Source organism: Argiope bruennichi, chromosome 10, assembly GCF_947563725.1.
Source record: "Argiope bruennichi chromosome 10, qqArgBrue1.1, whole genome shotgun sequence".
Classification (NCBI taxonomy): domain Eukaryota; kingdom Metazoa; phylum Arthropoda; class Arachnida; order Araneae; family Araneidae; genus Argiope; species Argiope bruennichi.
The window spans coordinates 73,394,076-73,402,585 of record NC_079160.1 but is presented as its reverse complement, the minus strand read 5'-3'; positions in this window follow the sequence as shown (position 1 = coordinate 73,402,585).

The following is an 8,510-nucleotide window of genomic DNA, read 5'->3' as shown; positions in this document are numbered from 1 at the left end:
AAATTTTTTTGAAAATTAGTCTACATTATCTACCATACTAAGAAAAACTGTGCAAAATATTAGTTATTTTTCAAAATTCCATCAAATTAGTTTTTTGCTATCAATTTTTGAATATGTATTAACAATTTTTGCTGCAGTATTTGCTCTTTTACTCTACCTCATTTTTACATGAAAAATACTCTAGTTGCCTGTTTTTTGTGCAAACATGCTAATCAATTCCATGTTATGTTCACTGTGTATATATCGGAGGCCTTTCTGTTATTCCTGATGTAATGTGTTTTTATTTGCCGCTAAAACTTTCTGGAGTTGTGATATTAAAAAACCAATGCCTATAGGTTGATTTGATAATATGCTTGTACAAAGTGTAGTAAGAACATTTTTATGAAGTGATTTCTCGGGAGATGAATGTGCTTGGTCGTGTGTTTTCAGGTAGATGCCGAGATCACCTTCCTGTAATAAAATGTATAAAAAAATTTTTTGTGTTTATTTCCCAGAGTTCCTATTTACTGTAATTATATTTTTTAATTTGTTGTTACTCAAACATCTAATTTTTTATTAGTTCCCTGGCTATATTTAATGACAGCTCAATTTGATAATACAATAGACCTTCTATTACCGAACTCATTCAAACTTATCTTGGATAATTGAAAACTCGACTAAGAGGTAATTCCAGATAATTGAATATATTTATGCAATGATATTTTAAAATTAATTTGAATTTTAATTAATTTCCTAATTTTTATCTTAGTTTAGCCCTGTTAATTTCATTCTAAAATGTTCTCTTATTTTCTGATCCAAATCCCACTTTTTATTTAATTGTTTTTAACACGCACTCTAGAAAACTGATTTAAACACTCTCATTCTCTAAACGAAAGTATAAAAATCCCTAACATTTGCTTATACTTCCCAAAGACACCTAAAATTCGCTTTCCTAAGTCTAAACGTGATAAAGAAATCCCTATATCAAAATTTCATAATAAAATCACTGAAGGAATAAATTTTCTTCTCTTTTGCCCTTGTTTCGTGATGTAGACTGGCGCGCCGCCTTTTTTTTTTTTTTTTTTTTGTACGAAAATTATGAATAAAATTTTTTAAAAAGTCAAATAAATCAAAGTCAAAATTCCAAAAAATCCCTTTTCTGCCAAGCACTGTTAAAATATTTGTGCATATATATCCGAATGAAATCCGGAATTTCTAAATTTATTAAGTGCAAAAAAAAAAAGAAAGAAAATCTTTTGTATTGTTTCACAACTCAACTATTATGCTGAGATTAATTACAATGGTAATATTTTGATCAAGTGCAGAAACTTCTTGAACTTGGAGAGAGCAGGTAGTGAACGTTTAATTATTTTCATTAATAAAAATTTGTACAAACTTTTTTAGTCAAAAATCCTTTTTGAGAAATATTTTATTAATTTTTCAGTGAATACCTTAATATCTCACCAAATTCTTTCTATTCCTTCATTATTCTGTCTAATTACGCTCCTTCAATATCTATTAATTTTGGTTTCCGTATAGGAGAGATTTAACGATCGTTCGAATCTGAATACTTCCCGATTGTTGTAGATATTAGTGGCCCACCTCCATGGCAGGAGTCGCCTTTTAATTTTATAGATGATTTTATACACGTTCTGAAACCATCAACCTCAGACGTGATGTTTCAGAAATTTTTTTTATGACCGCAGACAACAGTACCGTTCTTTTCTGCCTCTTTATATAGACGGTGTCGAAATGTGGTAATCATGTCGATTCAGCAGCAGTTTTCCGAAATGCAGCAATATCCCAAAGACTTCACACATTCCGTTCTGTTTTTACATCCGAACTGTATGCAATATATCTAAGCCTTCTGAAAATTGCTACGTCACCTCCCTCTAAATTTATTATATATACTGATTCTAAAAGTATTATTGCAGCTCTTAAGAATGTATCATCGGAAGATCATACCTTGGTTCTAAATAGCTTGCACATGTATAATCTTTTTAAAAGTAATTTCGCAATTAAATTTTGGTGGAATCCTGGACATGTTGGTATTTGTGGAAATGAAAAAGCTCAAGCCTGATGAAAGAAAATTTTGTTCCATTACCCGATGCGTTACAAGCAATAAAAATAATTTTTGCAATCTATGTGGGAAAAATCTATACGAATAAACTATTTCAAATACAACCATCTGTCAAATGTTTCAAGAGTAAAATTCTGACTAGAAAGAAAGATGTCATTATCACGAGACTTCGAATAGGCCACACCTATTTGACCCAAAAACATCTTTTGCACTCTGATCATGCACCACTTTGTGATAAATGCAATTGTGTTCTGACGGTTAAGCATATTCTGTGTGAATGTCAAAAATTTAGTTCACAAAAACAAGTTCATTTCGGCTCTACTGTTTTTAACTTAAATGCCATTTTTGGTGATACCTCTCTTTCAAATATTTTTGCCTTTTTAAAAGATATTCAAATTTTACATCAGATTTAATTGTATTTTTCTCTAAGAAAGCGTTAATTTTAACACGTCTAACTAATGTTTGGCACAGAATGATCAAATTTGGACCTTGTGCCATAAAACCAAACCAAATCAATACCTATTAATAAATGAATTTCTTAACTTATTCTTGAAGAAATGATATTGTCTATACCAAAACCTTTCTGATGATATTGAACATTCGATAATTTAAGCCTCTTTTAAAGCATAATTTCTTATATTTTAACTCCCCTTCTCCCCTAAATAAAAATGTTAAAAGAGTAAAAAAAAGAAAAAAAAACCCAAAAAGTTGTTTTTTATTCCTCTGATTAAATTCTTCAAATATACATTTAGGAATATGTATTACCTTGTGGATTTTAATCGGACTTTTCCAATATAATTCAGAATTTTTAAAATGTGATCGTAATCATTTCTGCTAAAAGGCCAAATTTTAAATTCTGATTTTTTTAATTGGAATTTTTTGATAACATTTTAATTTTTTAAAATTTGTTATCAAAAGTCTTGCCTACATTATTTTTATAAGTTTTGATAATAGAATTAATTCATGGAATCTTTTGTGAATTCCCTGTTAAATAGAATATTATAGATGTAAATTTTCAAGGTAAAAATTTCTATAAATAAGAATGTCTGGGTTTTTCATATGTAGTCTTTGTGAAATATTCAATGTAGAAATGTTTGTTGAAGCTGCATTTTAAGTGTAAAGTGCTACACTGTTATTAGATAATACGAGTCTACATTGGAAATATTTTAGATAGAAAATTACTTTTATCAGATTTTAAATCAGCAATATATGTTTAATTTTACTAAAATTAATAATCAAGAAAACAACTCCTTACAAAGTTTTTTTTTTTTTTTTCACCTTTTACAAAGTATTTTTATTTTCTCGTATAGGAGAGCAAATTTTATTTTTTCAAAAATCTGTTAAGTTCTCAAATAATGCCGGAGCATTAATTTAAAAATAAAATAAGCAATGAATCTTTTTATTATCACTTTTAGGGAACAAGCTAGTCGCCTTGGTTCGCCGAGAATATTGGTTGTGTTTACTTTTAATTAAATCTCATAATATTAATAATCATTATCGTAATATTAATGATGCTTTCAAAAATTAATTTTATCAAATTACGGCGGACATCAAAACCGTGTTATTTTTATTAACATTACATATGTCCCTATTCATTGAATATATGAAGTTCCCTAATAGATTCAAATCCCACGTCATCAGATGATTGTAAAAACGTAACTATCCAGTTCATATATCTTCCGATGTAAATTACACATATATTAAACGGAATTCTTCTTAGCTTTGAACAATGGAAGAAAATCACGTGATTCAGTTTTGATTAAACAATGAAAGCGATTTGGATTTCAGGGCAGCAATGTAATCTATTGTTAGAAATCAAATAAAAATATTTTTAGACTGTTGCAAAATTCAGCAAAAGAATTCGCACACCTTTCAAATTGATAACATTAAAGATACGATTTTTTGGACTTTAAAATGGAGTAAAAATAATTTTTGTGCTGTAATATTTTTGCAAGTTATCGTGAGCAAACATCAAAATCTAATTTATTTTTTAATAAACTAAAATTATATTTAAGATCCTCTTAAAAATACTCTTGAGATGCACATTCCCACTCTCCAAGATATGTCTTGATCAAATTTGCTAGCTCTAGGTCAAATTATCTTAACTGTACTCTGCCAACAAACAGGCGAGGCCGCGGTGGCCTCGCCTGTTTGGTAAGGTCTCGGCTTCGGAGCGGAAGGGTTTCAGGTTCGAGGTCCGATTTCACCGAAGAATCGTCGTGTAAGTGGGTCTGATGCACGTTAAATCGTCGGAGCCAAGCGTCACCCCGCTGGCTTGGTATGGAAGTTTGGAGAGGGGGCTGCCAGCTCAAGTATCGTCCTCGTCATCTGACCGAGGATCAAAATTACGAGGTCCGTCCCAAAATAACTCTTGTGTTGCTTTAAAACGGGACGTTGATATAGCCAAACCAAGCCAACAAACAGGCACACATTTGTTGGTAGTAGAGAAAAGAAAAAGCATCATAATCCTAAAAAGTTTTATATCAAAATTTTGATGAATTTTTGACTTTTTAGACTGATGGATATGATTTTTTTTTAAAAAATATGTTTGAATGCATATGTGAAAACTGAAAACATGACAAGATTGATAGAATGATTTTCATCATGAGGTACTTGGTCTGCAATGCAAGAGACGATTAAATAAAGATAGACTTCATAAATAAAAATTTGAATTTGCATATTTGGTTTCTCTATTAAAGAGGTGTGGGTGACCGCTTTTATTGGTGGTAATATACGAATATATCTTTTCTCCGCTAATATGGAACTCAGTTTGGATTGATACCCGGTTTTGTTGCATCAAATACAGATTGTATATGATACTTTTGTACCTAATAAAGCCGATTACCAATTCCTTTAGAATGAAGCCAGATACTCGGCGAATATTAATTCTGGCATTTGTGCAGCAAATGGTAGCGAATACTAATACGAATATGATTCAAAATTCGGATTTCACTTCTTCAGAAGAGGTTGTAACGGATTGAGTGAGGATCGAACTTGGGACCTTGTGATTCGTAGCCGAGTAACATGACCACAATACAAAAGTAATTGCCCGTGTATCGTAGCTGTTAACTGACTTATAAGCTTTCACCAGAAGGTATTGATGACAATGTGCCGATGGTTTTGGTTTTGACTCTAGTGGACAGGTGAATGAACAAAGGAAAGGAATTTGCTTTGTTCATATAATTAGTATAGAAGAAGACGGGGATTCTTAAATTATAGGTGCACCGTTACGTGCTGTAAACAGCAGTAATGGTTGGAAATGAAATATATTCAGTTGAGTAAAACATTACACCTGCTCAATACGTCGCCGAGGCAGATCGACGAACTAGGCTATATTGACTTAATACTTTGTAACAGATTGACATAGTGCTGTTATCTGATCGAAAACGAATGAGGTCGAAAAAATTACCAGTCGGTAACATTTTAGCTCAAAAAGTGATACCGAGTCCCTAATACTCAACAGCTTTATTTAACTGACACTTTTGCGAACCTGGCACAAAGTATCAGATTGATGCACTAGTGTTAACCAATCGTAAATCGGAGGATGTGATATGAGAGCATCCGTTTCTGCTTGTTTCTTACGTTTGCCAACTTGGGGCCGATGCAGTAAGGAGTAGGTTATGTGATGACGTAACAGCATTTACAACAAAATCATAGATCTGCATCAATTTTTAAAATAAATTCGTCGATATACATGATCTATATTGATCTACATCATATTTTTTGGCAAGTTCGTTGATATACTTGACCTAAATTAAAACTTTTCGGGGGAAATTCGACCTCGAGATTTTGATGATGTTCCTCATTTCCGATATTCTTGCGTCTGAAGAGAAAATGTATCGAATTATATACATTTGTCTGTGAACATGGTAATTCCAAAACCTAACAAGATAGACGAATGAAATTCAGTGTGTGGTCTTTCCAATCAAACCGTATAGAAGGCATTTGTATGTATTTACAAAAATTCCATATCAAATCTTTGCAGTCACGTATTCAGACTTGATGAAGACATAAATTATTTGAGAAATAGGGTTCTAAAAAGAAATACTCCATCTAGATAGAACATTTAGTATGTATGACACTTGCCCATTCCAACATTTTTTTTTTTTTTTTGCATGGCCCCAAGAAACTGTGGCTTTAAACTATGATTTGTATAACTTAAATATAAATCCGGCACTGAATTTTAGGCACTATCAACCAAGAATATAGCTTCAAAATGCATGCTTTTCTTCTCTATTTGCAGCTAGCCTCATATCACTATAGCAGTCGGCCACAACAAATCCTGTCGATACTGCTACGTTCAGTGGTGGCGGGGTGGTCGGCTGTACGCAAGAAGAAGAAGCCTCATATCACTCAATATTGTACAAGCGAAGAAGAAAGGAGAACAATCTGAAAGTTCTGTCTGAAAAAAAAAAACGATTATCCTTTCAGGAATGATTCATTATATGCGGAGAAGTAAAGAAAATATTTAGTGATACATAATAAACAAGAAATCCAGTTATTCTCGATATTATTTTGAGTTACTTGCATTTGCAGACCAACTGCTCTGCCATGGATATTGATTGGGTCTAATTTCAATTGAGTTTCTTATGTTTTAGCATCATATTGTGATAGACATTAAAGTTATGTTATTATAACAGCCTTACAACTGCTCTGTTTATTGCGTAAACGAACATTCCTAGTATTCAGTCAAGTCCTAGTATTCAGTAATGCCCTTAAAATGCTAACTGTCCAGATAATCTATCTATTAATTGCACATTGTTTTTTGAGGTACTTCTTCTTGTGTACAGCCGACCTCCACTTAACGAAGCAGTATCGACAACATTTTTTCTTTTGGGTACTGTACTTTATTTTATTATTCCTCGTACAAAATGCGTAGGTAATAAATATAATAGCCCCCCCCCCCTTCTTTACTTTTCAACAATGGAAGGAAGTCGGTTGACTTAATATTTGATAAATCAGTAAAAATGGTTTAAATTTAATTGCAGCAATGAAGTGTATTTTTGAAAGTAAATGAAAAAAAAATATATTTTAAAAAGTTACCAAAGTCGAGAAAAAAAAATTGAAAGTTGATTAACTGGACTGTTAAAATTTGTTGAAGAAAATGCAGAGTTTGTAGGAAGTAAATTCTTTGTTTTGCTGTAAATCAAAGAAATATCATATACAAATGTTTTCTACCATCTATTCTGTATTCACTCTAAAGAGAAACATTTGACATCACAATGCTGATGTCATATTCTCTGTTATTTAGAAGACGCCCTTTCAACGGGACATTTTACCAGTTACCGAATAACCCTTCCTATATCATTGCCGAAATACACATACATATCCAAGGTAAACCTCGAGGTCATCGACTTCAGTAAGCGTTTCAAACTTTATTGGTTATTGGAGGGCATGAGACATCCTTGAGCAAATTTCACCAAGGGAATCCTCTAGAATTTCCCATTAAAATTACAAATGAAAGCTATCCCAACAATAACCGGAGCTTTGAACTGAACCTAAAGCTTCCCACCTGTTAATGTGAGAACAGCAATTTGTTTGGTATTTCCTTGATGAACGGATTCCTTTTCAAATACAGAGCTGCTTAATGAGCTTGCGGATGTCCGTTTCCAACAACGGAAAGTGAAAACAATCCGAAAAAGGGTTCCTTTCCCTTATCCAGGTTTGTGGGTTAAAGTTCAGTGGTGAGTTGCTTTTTTTGCTGTTAATTGGCTTTGTTTGGAGTTGCATTTCCGAGGTTCGCTGTTTGGTTAAAACTGCGTGGTACTTGGTGATGAGACACCAGTTACATTGGATTTATCTTTGGGGATGAACGCAACTTTTGTGAGTATTTTGTAAATTTATTTCTGATTTAGAATTTTTGTATATGAGCACATAGTGATGTAAAATACAAAGAGCTAGAAAGTTTTAAAAATACGGTTTCTTAAATAGAATTAGATATTTAAAGAAATAAATCATTAGATGACGTCTATTCTAACTATCATATGCAATATTCATCGTCTTTTTTTTTAATTCTATGTATTTCTTTTCTTGCATTAGATTTTATAATTAAAATTTCACAAATATCATTGTCGTTTTATAGTAAAGAACACATATAAATCCTAATGAATTAATTAGAAATATTGTTGAAAGTATGCTTATTTGAAAGTTACTGACTTGACTGTATTTCAGCCACTGTATCACTATAAGAAGATAGGGAGTTAGAAAAAATTGTCACGTTGATTTGAAGCAATTTGTTTATCAAATCAATTTTCTATATTTTTATAGAAAAGACAACACTATTTCGATGGTGGGTTAATCGTGTAGCCATTTGGCTACTCGTTCTTTATTTCCGTTTGTAAGCTTCATATGACTGTTCCAAAGAATAAGAATGAGTGTTTGAAAATCCTTTTTTAAATGCTTTTTGACAAAAATTTGTAGAAAAGACCGATATATGGCAATAGCGACACTA